Below are 13,450 nucleotides of genomic sequence, written 5' to 3' on the forward strand. Positions count from 1 at the left end.
AAGCTACAGAATATATACAGGGTGATCTCAACACAACACAATGTACTCTTAAGAACTGTGCATTTCATTATATGTAAATACTGCATCAAAAGGAAAAAGCTATAAATAATGAACTCTACATAAAGATATGCATGCTCACATACTCAGGTGAAAGCATACAATAATGCATGAAATTTACTTTCAAAGACATCAATAAGTTAGTTTAAATTAATAGATGGAGGGATGGACAGATGGATATATGATAAAGCAAATACTGTAAAAATGGTATGGTAAAATCTAGGTGGTAGCTTACATGGGTGTCCACTATAAAATTCTTTTTTTTTTTAAAATATATTTTATTGATTTCTTACAGAGAGGAAGGGAGAGGGATAGAGAGTTAGAAACATCGATGAGAGAGAAACCTCGATCAGCTGCCTCCTGCACATCTCCCACTGGGGATGTGTCCGCAACCCAGGTACATGCCCTTGACTGGAATCGAACCTGGGACCTTTCAGTCCGCAGGCCGACGCTCTATCCACTGAGCCAAACCGGTTTCGGCCACCATAAAATTCTTATCAATTTGCTGTGTATTTGAAAATTTTCTTTAAATAATGGCAAAAAAGCTAACAATACAAATCAGTTTATGCATGGTACAAATAAGTACTATAAATTTGGAAAGGAGTGGCAATGTGTACATTGGGAAACACTGAACGTTTAGTTATATCTTGAAAATTAGAGATGAATTTGGGCATGTGGTAAAGAGGATGAAATTAAAATATTACAGTAACAACAGACTTATAGTGATAGTTATTTACAATCTTTGCTAATTCAACTATCCGACATACAGGGTAGAGCAAAAAGTAGGTTTATGTTGTGAATACATAAAACACGGAGTTAATTCTTATTCTTATATTATTTATTAATTATTATATTATTTTCTATATAAACAACTGTAAACCTATTTTTCGCCCCACCCTGTATAATTCCAGTGTCTACATATGCAGGCCCTGTGCTTGGTGTTGGGACTCTAGCACTGAACGGGACAGACTTTCTGCCCAAAACAACAATGCTGACATGACTCGAATCAGTTGATGTGCTCCTCACAACAGTCCTGTTGGATGGGGCACACCCAGAACCTCCTATTTAGAGGGAAACTGACAATCAAAAGAAATTAAGGTCACATAGCTGGCTAAAGGAGAAAGAGGCTATTCAAAAGGGCCTTTTAAACTCGTGTGGTCAAAAAAATACTGCTTACTCAAGCTATGTTATCTACAGACAATTTTGCCTTCTATCTTCCAAAGAATAATCACTTTGGGCAAACTGAGACAATACAGCAAAATCAATAGCTTATAAATTGCTGTCATTTTATTGTATGCATATATGTGTGTGCTAAAATAGGGATATATTATTAGTAATATATCCTAAGAAATCCAAAATACCAAGCAGAAAGAATGTATGCACATCTATGTTCATAACAGCATAATTTACAATAGCTAAGATATGGAAACAGCCCAAATGCCCACCAGCAGATGAGTGGATAAAAAAGATGTGGTACAATTATACCACAGAATACTATGCAGCAGTAAAAAAGAAGGATCTCTTACCCTCTGAGACCACATGGGTAGTATTATGCTAAGCAAAATAAGCCAGTCAGAGAAAGACAAGTATCACATGATCTCACTCATATGCAGAAACTACTGAACAAAATAAACTGATGAACAAAATAGATCCAGAGACACAGCATAGAACAGACTGCAGAACCTCAGAGGGAAGGCGGGGTAGGGTGGGTGGTTGGGAAGTGATCAACCAAAACACTTGTGTGTGTGTGTGTGTGTGTGTGTGTGCGCGCGCGCGCGCGCGTATGCCTAAGCGACCAACCAGCTGGTAGCGATGACACACACTAACCACCAGGGGGAAGACACTCAACGCAGGAGTGGAAACCACAGGCATAGAAACATGGAACAGACTGATGAATCTCAGAGGGATGGGGAGGGAGGACAGCAGGAAGAGATTAACCAAAGATCTTATATGCATACTAGAGGCCAGGTGCACAGATTTGTGCACTGGTGGGGTCCCTCGGCCTGGCCTGCGCCCTCTCACAATCCGGGACCCCTTGGGGGATGTCGATCTGCTGGTTTCAGTGCACGAATTCATGCACATTGAAAGGAAATTAATTAGAAGTAGTAGTTTAATATCACTATTCGCCCTTTCTCTATAATAGAAGTGTCAACCAAATTCACGATTGACAATGACAGATCGAAATACACGCATGCAATGGCACCAGTGAGAGCTTTATATGTATCGTGCATGCACGAGTGAACTTAGCCTTTTATAGATAGAGAACAGACCTGCTTTCTGATTTAGCTAAACTTTTTCCAGCCCAGTGAAGCACCCCAACTTCTCTTTCAGGAAATTGTCAGCAACACAGCAGTAAATATCAACACAAAGCAGATGATTATTGTAGTTCACGCAGGGAGAACAAAGGGTAAAATATTTAACTGCAACAGTGTTTGACTATATTCTGCACAGTGAGAAAACCTGAAGTCATTTTCAAGGTCCACCATTTCTTACTTCTTTTCAGTCGGGTCAAGTTCCTAAACTTTCTAAATCTCCATTTTCTGGCTAATGAAAAGAAGATAGGATTTCACCAAGTCTCCTATCTACCTACTCCATGACTTCTATGAGGATCAAATGAGATGAGGCACGGGAAAATGCTTCACAGACATTTGGTTAAAGTGTAAAATGTTTTCACCTGGCTATAATATGAAGCAAGTCTGTTCCTGGACTGAAGAAACTGCAAGGAGGCTAGTCGCTAGGGAGAGGAAGCTGGGCATTGCTACATGACACCATTACCTGGTGCCCACAGCCACTGTTTCCAGGCTGGGCTGTGGGCCGCATTTTGCACCATGGGGTCTTGACAACGTTGGCTGCGATTTGGTGGGGTGTTGGGGCCTGTCCCTCTTGTGGGAAGCCAAGTGTTGCTTTGTGGGCACCAGGTCTGCGGTGCCATTTCTCTGCGCATCACGGCGGCTCCTGTGTTGAGCGTCTGCCCCCTGGTGGTCAGTGCACGTCATAGTGACTGGTTGGATGGTCGACACTTGGCATATTAGCCTTTTATATATAGAGAGATATATATATCCCATGGACACAGACAACAGGGTGGTGAAGGCCTGGGGCAGGGACGGGGGTGGAGTAGAAGGGGTGAATGGGGGGAAAAAGAGGACAAATGTAACAGTTTCAACGCTAAATATTTAAAAATTAAAAAAAATAATAAAAAACGAGCAAGAGGCTAGACTCTCCTTAGAATACATAACCAATCTGGAGTAAAAATATCGGAAAGACTATAGTATTCTGCTTGCTATCCTGCTTACAGAGAGGTACAGTGTAATTCCAGATTGTAAAGTATTTGAATGTCAGCTGAAATGATTTTCATGTGCCACTGTGATCTCCAACTGTTTCAGATTTGGAGCTTCCACTGTTATCAGAGCTCATCTATGAAGACAATTTTTTTTAAAAAGCACTTTGAGTGATTTTGAGGGATGGAAACTAGTGAAAAAGATTTATGTGAACAACAATGTCAGCAGAACACTAAAAAATCACCTGGCAAGTGTGATAATATATCACCCTGCCACATGTGATAATATAAAGTGGGAACAGCTTCAAAGTCATCATGCAAAAGAATCATAATGCCCACGTTAAGCAAGCAGAGAAGGGTAATTCTTAACACTGCAGAGGAGACGTCTGGAATGGGGTTGAACTTGGAAGCAAATGTGACAGATTTCAGTCAAATGTTAGAAGGGAAGAGGTAAAAGCTAACTTTTTCAGAATAAGAAAAATAAAAACTGATTTTCTAGTTCTACAACCTACAATGTCTTTAACCACAATAAAGTGTCTCCCTCCTAGAAACACAGATATTTTTCCATGATCCTTAAAATCCAAATGGAAAAATCCAACTTTAAAGAATTTTATCTTTTCTGGCCAAGAGACATGAAAAAAAATGCTCAAAGTCACTGATCATCAGAGAGATGCAAATTAAAACGACAATGAGGTATCACCTCACACCTGTCAGAATGGCTACCATCAACAAATCAACAAATGACAAGCTGGCGAGGATGTGAAGAAAAGGGAACCCTAGTACATTGCTGGTGGGAATGCAGACTGATGCAGCCATCATGGGAAACAGTATGGTTTCCTCAAAAAAATTAAATATGGAACTGCATTTTGACCCAGTGATCTCACTTCTAGGACTATATCCTAAGAAACCCAAAACACCAATCAGAAAGAATGTGTGTACCATGTTCATAGCAGCACAATTTACAATAGCTAAGATCTGGAAACAGCCCAAGTGCCCATCAGTAGATGAGTGGATAAAAAAGCTGTGGTACATTTATACCATGGAATACTATGCAGCAGTAAAAAAGAAGAATCTCTTACCCTTTGAGACAGCATGGAGGGAACTGGAGAGTATTGTGCTAAGTGCAATAAGTCAGCCAGAGAAAAACATCACATGATCTCACTCACATGTGGAATCTAAGTAACAAAATAAACTGATGAACAGAGTGGATCCAGAGACATGGAAACAGGGAACAGAGTGCAGAATCTCGGAGGGAAGATGGGGGAGTGGGGGGTGGGAGGTAATCAGCCAAAGACCTTATATGCATATAGGCATAACCCACAGACACAATGGGGTGGTGAGGGCGGGGGGCGGACGATGGATGGAAGGGGTCAATGGGGGGCAAAGGGGACATATGTAATACTTTCAACAATAAAGAATTACTTAACAAGTTAAAAAAAGAATCTCATCTTCTCATTTAGATTAAATTTCATAAATTGGCTTAAATGGAGACAATAGTTGACCCTTTAGTGCCTCTTAATTTTGTACCGAAATCAACCTGAATTAGATGTATTTTTGAGTTCCTTTATTTATATAGTAAAAAATTCCTCTGAAATTATTCTCTCTTATTTGTGATCAGCATCACATAAAATGTGTCCTGATGGGTTTTCTTCAATAAACATGCTTGAAAAAAAGAAAAGAAAAGTTTCCCTTCAAAAGCTAAGGACATTTTATCAAAGCATTAAGTGAATATAATTACTTCAACCCAGTGCAACTGCCCATCACAGTCTACTTCAAAACCTATCTAAAACTTCACTTCTGGATTTAACTCTGCTAGAATATGAAAAGTATTCCAGAATAAATAAAAAGGGCAGTATATCTACATTTCCCATGCTAAAACAAAAGTAACCCATTCTTCTTAAAACACCATAAGACCTAACACCCAGGCTTGCCCTGAACTCAGTTTTATATCCTTCTAATGAAATGGTCCTCAACCAGGGGAGATTTCTGCTCCAAGGCACACTTGGCAATGTAAGAAGACATTTTTGGTTGTCACATTTGGGGAAAGAGGGGTGCTACTGGCATTTCATGAATAAAGACCAGGGATTTGCCAACATCCTACAACTCAGATGACAGCTCCCTATAAAGAATTATTCAGCCTGCCCTGACTGGTTTGGCTCAGTGGATAGAGCATCAGCCTGCGGACTGAAAGGTCCCAGGTTCGAGTCTGGTCAAGGGCATGTACCTTGGTTGCAGGCATATTCCCAGTAGGAGGTGTGCAGGAGGCAGCTGATCGATGTTTCTCTCTCATCAATGTTTCTAACTCTCTATACCTCTCCCTTCCTCTCTGTAAAAAAATAAAATAAATAAATAAAAATTATTCAGCCCAAAGTATTAATAGTGCCAAGGTTGAGAAACCTCATCTAATATAATGATAACTCCTTGGCATATACCTTTTGTGAGCTTTGGTGGGATTATTTAATACCGCGGTGTGAAAATTTTTACCAAGATGGCTGAGGACAACCATCTTGGTTGTGCAAAAGATATCACTGCTTTCTTTATGACAGGTTAAAAACATCATTCTCACTTACCATTTGGGTGAAAAAATTTCATTAAACTTTAGTAAGCCCTGGCCAGGTAGCTCATTTGGTTAGAGCATTGTCCCACTACGCCAAAGTTGCCAGTTGATTCCAGGTCAGGACACATACAAGAATCAACCAATGAATGAACAAATGAGTGGAACAACAAATCAATGTCTATCTCTAGCTCCTCCTCCCTCCGTCCCCCCTTCTTCTCTCTCTAAAATTAATAATAAAAAACCCACAAAAATTTAGTAAGAATTTAAACAGCAAATTCTTATTCCATGTTCTCCTGGTTTTGAAGATATAAACACCCCAAATAGGCAATATCCATTAAAATGCAACTGACTAGTCATCAACTGTGATGCCATTCTGTAAATTTTTATTCCAAATTTCAGAACATCTCTAAAAGAACATCTCTTCTTTTTTTAATTTAAGTAATTCTTTATTGTTGAAAGTATAAAGTTCTAGCTTACCATCACTTTTGGGACTATTTTTTTTCCTTTGCCTTTGCATCAATCAAAAAAAATATATTAAAAACTCGGTTCTTAATTTGGTTAAAATGAGGACAATCATCATCTTCACACTGCAAGCGTTCTGTTTTAGACAATACCAATTCAAACAATCAATCCAATGATTTTTTTTTTTCATTTCTACGTCATGTTCCCTTCCAATGACCTCTGTACACACACCTACGTCCACTTAAAACCATACCAAGTTAAGTTTTGGTACACAAACACCTTAAAAGATGAAAGAATACTATTGCAATCCTTTTAACAAATTGAAATGGTTTTGCTTTTTGTTGAAAATACTGCATTCTGAAGTTCTTCCTGTTGAATGACTACCTAGATGAGTCATTCATGAAGAAATATGAAGACGCCATTCTTCTTTTTTTTCTTCTCAGAAATATATTGTTGACTCATAAATTCTTCAGTTTGAGGAAATTAATCTCAGATATCCTTATCTAAAGACTCAGTCTGTGACTTAGCTTATACAATCACTCTATCATCATCATTACAGTCTGTAGTGTCTATTAGTTCCTCTAATAATTGTGAAATGTCTTCCTGTTAGTTTTTCTCTCTTTGCCATTATAGGAGGAAAATGAAAAATTATGGATTATCAATTATGTTCAACGAAAGCTTTAAAAAGTTACAGTAGTAATAAGAATTATCATATACCCTTCACCAGATTCCCCAAAGGTTAACATCCTATATAATGTTTAAGATGTTACACCCCAACTTCTTTTATACTTTCTTGAAAGATGCTGTAATGCTTTGGGTAAAAAGCAGTAAGAAAACTGAGGTATAATAGTTATGATTTATTTTACTACTGTATCATCCTTATAGGCAATTCTATCATTCTTCCATTTTTCTTATTATTTTAGTCTTTTTAGCATAGTTGGGAATAATGATGAGAAATGATGATATACCAAAATGTTAAGATATAGGAAAACTAAGATCATTAAGATCCCATAATATAGCTCAGATGTATAAATGATAACTAAAATGAGTTTTTACATTAAAAAAAAAGTCAATTTTCTCTTTGTTCTTTTAAATACCTTCAATAAAAAAAAGTAGTACTGCTCAAAAAGAAACTCAAAACTAAAACTGGGTCCAACTGACACTGATATTATAGGTAGAAAATGAACAGAAAACTATTTAGCTCAATTTAAAAGGTACTAATTGTATCAAGGTTAACTTCCTGATTTAGATCAGTATACTACAGTTTTGTAAGATGCATTTGAGAAATCTGGGTGAAGGTTACATAGAAATTCTTTGTATTATCTTTGCAACTTTTTTTGAAGTCTAAAATTATTTCAAAATGTAAAGTTAAAAAATATTTAAGTGACAATCATAAGGGATTATAAAAGAAGCAAATCATAGTGTATTCCTATTCTCAAAGACATTAACATTTAGTTTGTGTGACAAGGTTTCTATAAATTAATTGAGAATGACATAAAAGACTAAGTGTAACAGAAAATATACTGGCTAAAGCTATAAAAAAAAGCATTATAAAAAACAGGACTTAAGAAGGTTCTTAAGAGGCCAGGCAGATGTGTCACTCATTTCATACTGCCTTTATCCTATTAGTTATATTTTTGCCCCTACACAGACATGGGTACATACACATACCTTTCACCATCTTTACATCCTCCACTGTGCTCTGCATACTGCCTTGTCTGTGGTGGAAACCAATCTTTCATGCATACTATAATATTTATTGAGCACATACTATGGGGTCAGGCATTGTTCCAAAAGCTGGAGCCATAGCAGTAAACAAAAAAAAACTTCTTCCCTCATGAAGTTTACATTTTAGTGAGAGAAACAGACAATAAATAAGACAATAAAAAACGCATTTGGAATATTGGACAATGACAAGTGTGAAGAAGAAAAACACAGAAGGATTTTGAAACATTATGTAAGAGTGACCAAAGAACACCTCACTGATAAGGTAACCTGAATAAAGGCAGTTAAGGAGCTAGCCATGTGGGAATCAGTGGGGGAAGCATTTAGTGGGGCCAGCAAATGCAATGACCCTGATGTACACTTGCTTGATATTTTCCAAGAATAACAAAAAGACTGTGTAGCTCCAGCAGAATGGGAGAGAGACTAGTAAAAAATGATATCAGAGAGGTAATGGGGTTGGGGGTAATAGGAAGGGAACATATATGTTTGTTCTCATTAAGTCATAATAAGGACTCTGACTTAAGACTCAGACTGAAATGGGAAGCCACTGGAGAATTTATAGCAGGAAAGTCACACGGTCTGATTTAGGTTTTATAAGAATCACTTGGGCCCAGTCTGTGTGGCTCAACAGTTGAGTGTCAACCCAGGAACCAAAGAGATCACTGGTTGGATACCCAGTCAGGGCACATGCCTGGGTTGCAGGCTCGAACCCCAATATGGGGTGTGCAGGAGGCAGCCAATCGATAATGTTTCTCTCTCATCGGTGTTTCTATCTCTCTCTATCCCTCTCCCTTTCTCTCTCTCTAAAAAAAAAACCAAACCAAAAAAAAAATTTTTTAAAAGAATCACTTGGATTGCTGTGTTAACAAACTGAAGAAAATAGTATTGACTGTAAACTGTGATTGAAAAATAAAAATTTTAAAAATAGACTGAAGAGAGGCAATAACAAAGCAGAGAACAGTTAAGGTGCTACAAAATAATCCAACCTAGAGGTATTAGTCACTGCTATAGTTAGGGCATAGAAGGAGTGGTCAAATTCTGGATAGTATTTTGAATATAGAGCAAATAAGGTTTGTCAACTGACCACATAAAAAAGACAGAAAGAGAAAAGTCAAAGATGCCTAGTAGATATCCAAGAGGAAATATGAAAAAAGGGGTAGGGGGCCTAGCTGGTTTCGCTCAGTGGATAGAGCGTCAGCCTGCAGACTGAAGGGTCCCAGTTTCAATTCCGACTAAAAGCACATGCCCAGGTTACGGGCTTGATCCCCAGTGGGGTGTGCAGGAGGCAACCAATCAATGATTCTCTCTTATCATTGATGTTTCTATCTCTTTCTCCCTCTCTCTGAATCAATTAAAAATTTTATTATAAATGTCAGGAAAATAAAATTTCTCAAAATATTTGGAAATAATGTAATTTAATAATGGCAAAACCCCGATTCACAGACTACCCAAGCATGCTGCATTAGATGGGTTTCATTATTTGACCTTACCTTCAATAAAAAACAAATATCCAGCATTATTTACTTAAACTGTAACAACAACAATCAAAAAAAGATAAAAACCCCAAGCTATTACTGCTACTACTCATTTGTTAGCAGAAACATAAACCCATGTGAAGGGAAAGAAGATTTAAGAAATAACAGTTGACCATATTAACAATATTATCTTGAACTTGACATGATAGCAATAACATATATGCCAACTCCATAATTTCTTTATTGTGATTCTTAACCTTCCAATATTAGAAACAATCAGGTCTGAAACTGAAGAGAACAGGATTCACAAACTCTGGAAGATAGACTACAATCCACTTGCCAATTTCAATACGATGCCATACCTTCTAACATTCCAAAGCATTCTCTAGCGTACTTTGTGTGAGAGATGTCTAAAGTCATGTTACCATTCAATTCAACTGGATCTAAGACTTTAGACTCCACCCTATTCACTGACCCCTCTCCTTCCACCCAAAGGTGGGCTCTTCTTACTACAAATTCCTTATAGCTCTTTGTATTTGACTCTTATAGCCTCAACCTACAATGACATATAGTAAAATCATAACGCGTATAGTTGCCTTTTTTTCTAACAATGTAAACTTCTATAGGACTAAGATTCTTCCTGTGTCAGCCTAGAGGTATTTAAGAAGACGGTCAATAAATGAATGTTGACGCAATTCACCTTTAGAATCTGAGCCCCAATCTTTTCCTTCAAAGCTGCTTTCAAAAACACACTGCTGGGTCCTTGAAAAATTAAACATAAAACTGCCATATGATCCAGTAACTCCACTTCTGGGTATATACCCCAAAGAATTCAAAGCAGATACTTGAATAGACATTTATACACTCATGTTCACAGCGGCATTATTCACAATAACCAAAAGGTGGAAACAACCCAAATGTTCATCCATACATGAATAAACAAAATGTGGTATATAGACACATACAATAGAATATTATTCACCATCAAAAAGGTAATTCTGGCTCTGGCCAATGTGACTCAGTCAGTTGAGCTTTGTCCTGTGCACCAAAAGATCGCTGTTTTGGGGTGAAAAAAGGGGACATATGTAATACTTCAACAATGAAGAATTATTTTTTAAAAATTTAAAAAGAAAAAAAAGGTCACTGGTTGGATTCCTGGTCAGGGCATATGCCCAGATTTTGGGTTGGGGTATGTATGGGAGGCAACGAGTCGATGTTTCTCACATTGATGTTTTTCTCTCTAAAAAAAATAATAAAAAAATAAAAAATAAAATTTTTTTAAAAAAGGTATTTCTGACACATGCTACCGCATAGATAAACCTTGAAGACATTTTTCTAAGTGAAATAAGCCAGACACAACTGACAAATATTGTATAAGTCCACTTCTATGATGTGCTTAAGAGTAGTCACATTCAGAGAGAAAGTACAACAGTGGTTGTCAGGGGCTGGGGGGAGATTTATGTTATTGTTTAATGGGCATAGAATTTGAGAAAATGAAAAAGTTCTGGAAATGGATGGTGGTGATGGTTAACAATGTGAATGTACTTACTGCTACTAAACTGTACACTTAAAAATGGTTAAGATGCCCTGGCCAGGGTGGCCCAGTTGGTTGGAACATCTTCCCTGTACACCAAAACGTCACGCACGGGTTTGATTCCCTGTCAGGGCGCATACCTAGGTTGTGGGCTTGGTCCCCAGTTGGGGCACATAAGGAAGGTAACCTATTAATGTTTCTCTCACATCAATGTTTCTCTCTCCGCCCACTTCCCTCCTTCCCGTCCTCTCTCTAAAATTAATAAACATATCCAAGAAAAAAAATAAACATATCCTTGTGTGAGGATTAAAAAGAAAAAAAAAGCACACTGTTCCTTCTGTTTACTATCCTTAGACCAGAGGCAGCTGAAGTATAAAGAGCATGAACTCTGGAAACAGAATGCCTGGATCCAGATCCTGCCTTGAACACTTATTATATGTCTAACCTCACTGTGTTACTCATCTTTACAACATGGATTCCATAGTACTCACTATATAGGGTTACCATGAAGATTAAATGGGTTAATAAATGTATAGTGCCTAACTCAGTGTCTGGGACATAGTAAGGGCTACATAAATGTTGAATTCTTATTATTATTCAAGGAGGCAGATGTGCAGTTAGAAAATCATGTAACTGTCATTTTTGCAAGAACTACAGAAAGTAACTTAAACTCTTGGTTGGGGAATTAATGAAACCTTTTATGGCACTGCACTAAATTATTGAATGCTGTGAACATCTTTCAATTCCAACTAAAATTCACAGCCATTAACATCAGCTTTGCATAGTTCTCCAGTATCCTGTCTGCTTGCACTGAAGATGTAAACAGGACTATGCTTTGCCAGGAATTTTATCAAATTACTATACACCTCCTTCCTTAAAAAAAAAAAATATCTTTAAGTACAAATCTTATCTTCTTAATTACAAAATGCCAATCTATCTAAGATCTTTAATTCTGACAAACTACATAATATATAATAGTGATTTTTGGATACGTAAGAAACATTTATGAAAACTTTCCTAGGACACTATATCCAAGTTCTTACTTACCTTTTTTGTTGTTGTTAATTCTCACCCGAGGATATTTTTCCATTGACTTTTATTTAGAGAGAGTGGAAAGGAGAGGGAGAGAGAAACATTGATGTGAGACAGACACATCGATTGGTTGCCTCCGACACACACCCTGACCAGGGCCAGGGAACCTGCCCTTGACCAGAATTGAACCTGGGACCCTTCAGTCCAAGTGCTGACTCTCTATCCATTGAACCAAACCAGTGAAGGCTCTTATTTGAATTCTTAATGCCTATGTGGGGATTTGTGACCTTGCCACACCAATAAACAACATTCTCTAAAGGCAAGAATTAGGTCTTCCATTTCCCAGCACACAGCATTGCAAATAGTGGGAACAACCATGTGTTGACCAATCCTGAGTAGTAAATTCTCCACTATTTCACTATCTTGTCAGTTTATAGTATCAGAAAAAACACCCAGGTTTTCATTTCCAAACCAATTATATTATAGCCACCATTAAGTCAAACTAAAAAGCTACTGTTGCCACTCCTATTTCGTTAGCTGAAAAGGTGGGGCTTACTCTCTCCACACGTGTCTAGCCCAGGGCACCAAGCTCTCAGTCCTAACTGAGCAAAGCACAAATCCAGAATTTAACTTCAGTTCAGACAATTAGCCAGAGGGCTTGCTCAGATGTTAGTAAATTTAAAAAAAAACACACCAAAACCCACATTCATTCAATGTTTATTTTCTCATGAAAACTATCAAAAACGCTTAACTTCTCATAAGAAAAGAGTGCATCATGTCAGAGCAAAATCTCAACTGAAATGGTTTATTAAACCTGAAGTGTCCTAAGGCAAATACCCAACTCACATTGTAGGGGCAATGCTACATGTCACAAACAACTCTGCACTAGTCCTCGACTTCACCCTTCTTTCTGTAATAAAACGGGGCATGAACATATATTTTATAAACTACAAACAAAAATTGGTCTAGATGTTCTAACATAAAACCAAACTTTTCAAGAACACCTATTGTTACTTAAATTGCAACTCATTTCTTTGTAAAATTAAGCAGAAGAACCACCTGTACAAAGAATGCATTAACAAATTTAAGGGTTGAAGAAACCAAAGTATTATATGCAAAATATGAGTTTTTAAATAAACCACCATCTTTTATAAACAGATCATTTTAATATCAAATGTAAATCTAACCCTTCCTTTTCGAAATCTGAGCCTTATGAAGAGCAGGAGCTTCCACAGCCTTTTCATGGCTGTGTTTGAAGTCCTAAGGCACCGAAACAGTGGCTAAGTCTAACTAACTATACCCATCACCCCATTGGCTCAAAGGAAAGCCGG

The 13,450-nt window shown here is 37.5% G+C and overlaps 1 protein-coding gene across 8 annotated transcripts in view; it reads right to left on the bottom strand.

Annotated features, from left to right (window-relative positions):
• The window catches only part of SIN3A (SIN3 transcription regulator family member A), an 81,880-nt gene that overhangs the window by 63,347 nt on the left and 5,083 nt on the right, over positions 1 to 13,450 (bottom strand). The gene's annotated exons all lie outside the window — the stretch shown is intronic.

This window comes from Myotis lucifugus, unplaced genomic scaffold (assembly GCF_000147115.1).
Source record: "Myotis lucifugus unplaced genomic scaffold, Myoluc2.0 scaffold_41, whole genome shotgun sequence".
Taxonomy (NCBI): domain Eukaryota; kingdom Metazoa; phylum Chordata; class Mammalia; order Chiroptera; family Vespertilionidae; genus Myotis; species Myotis lucifugus.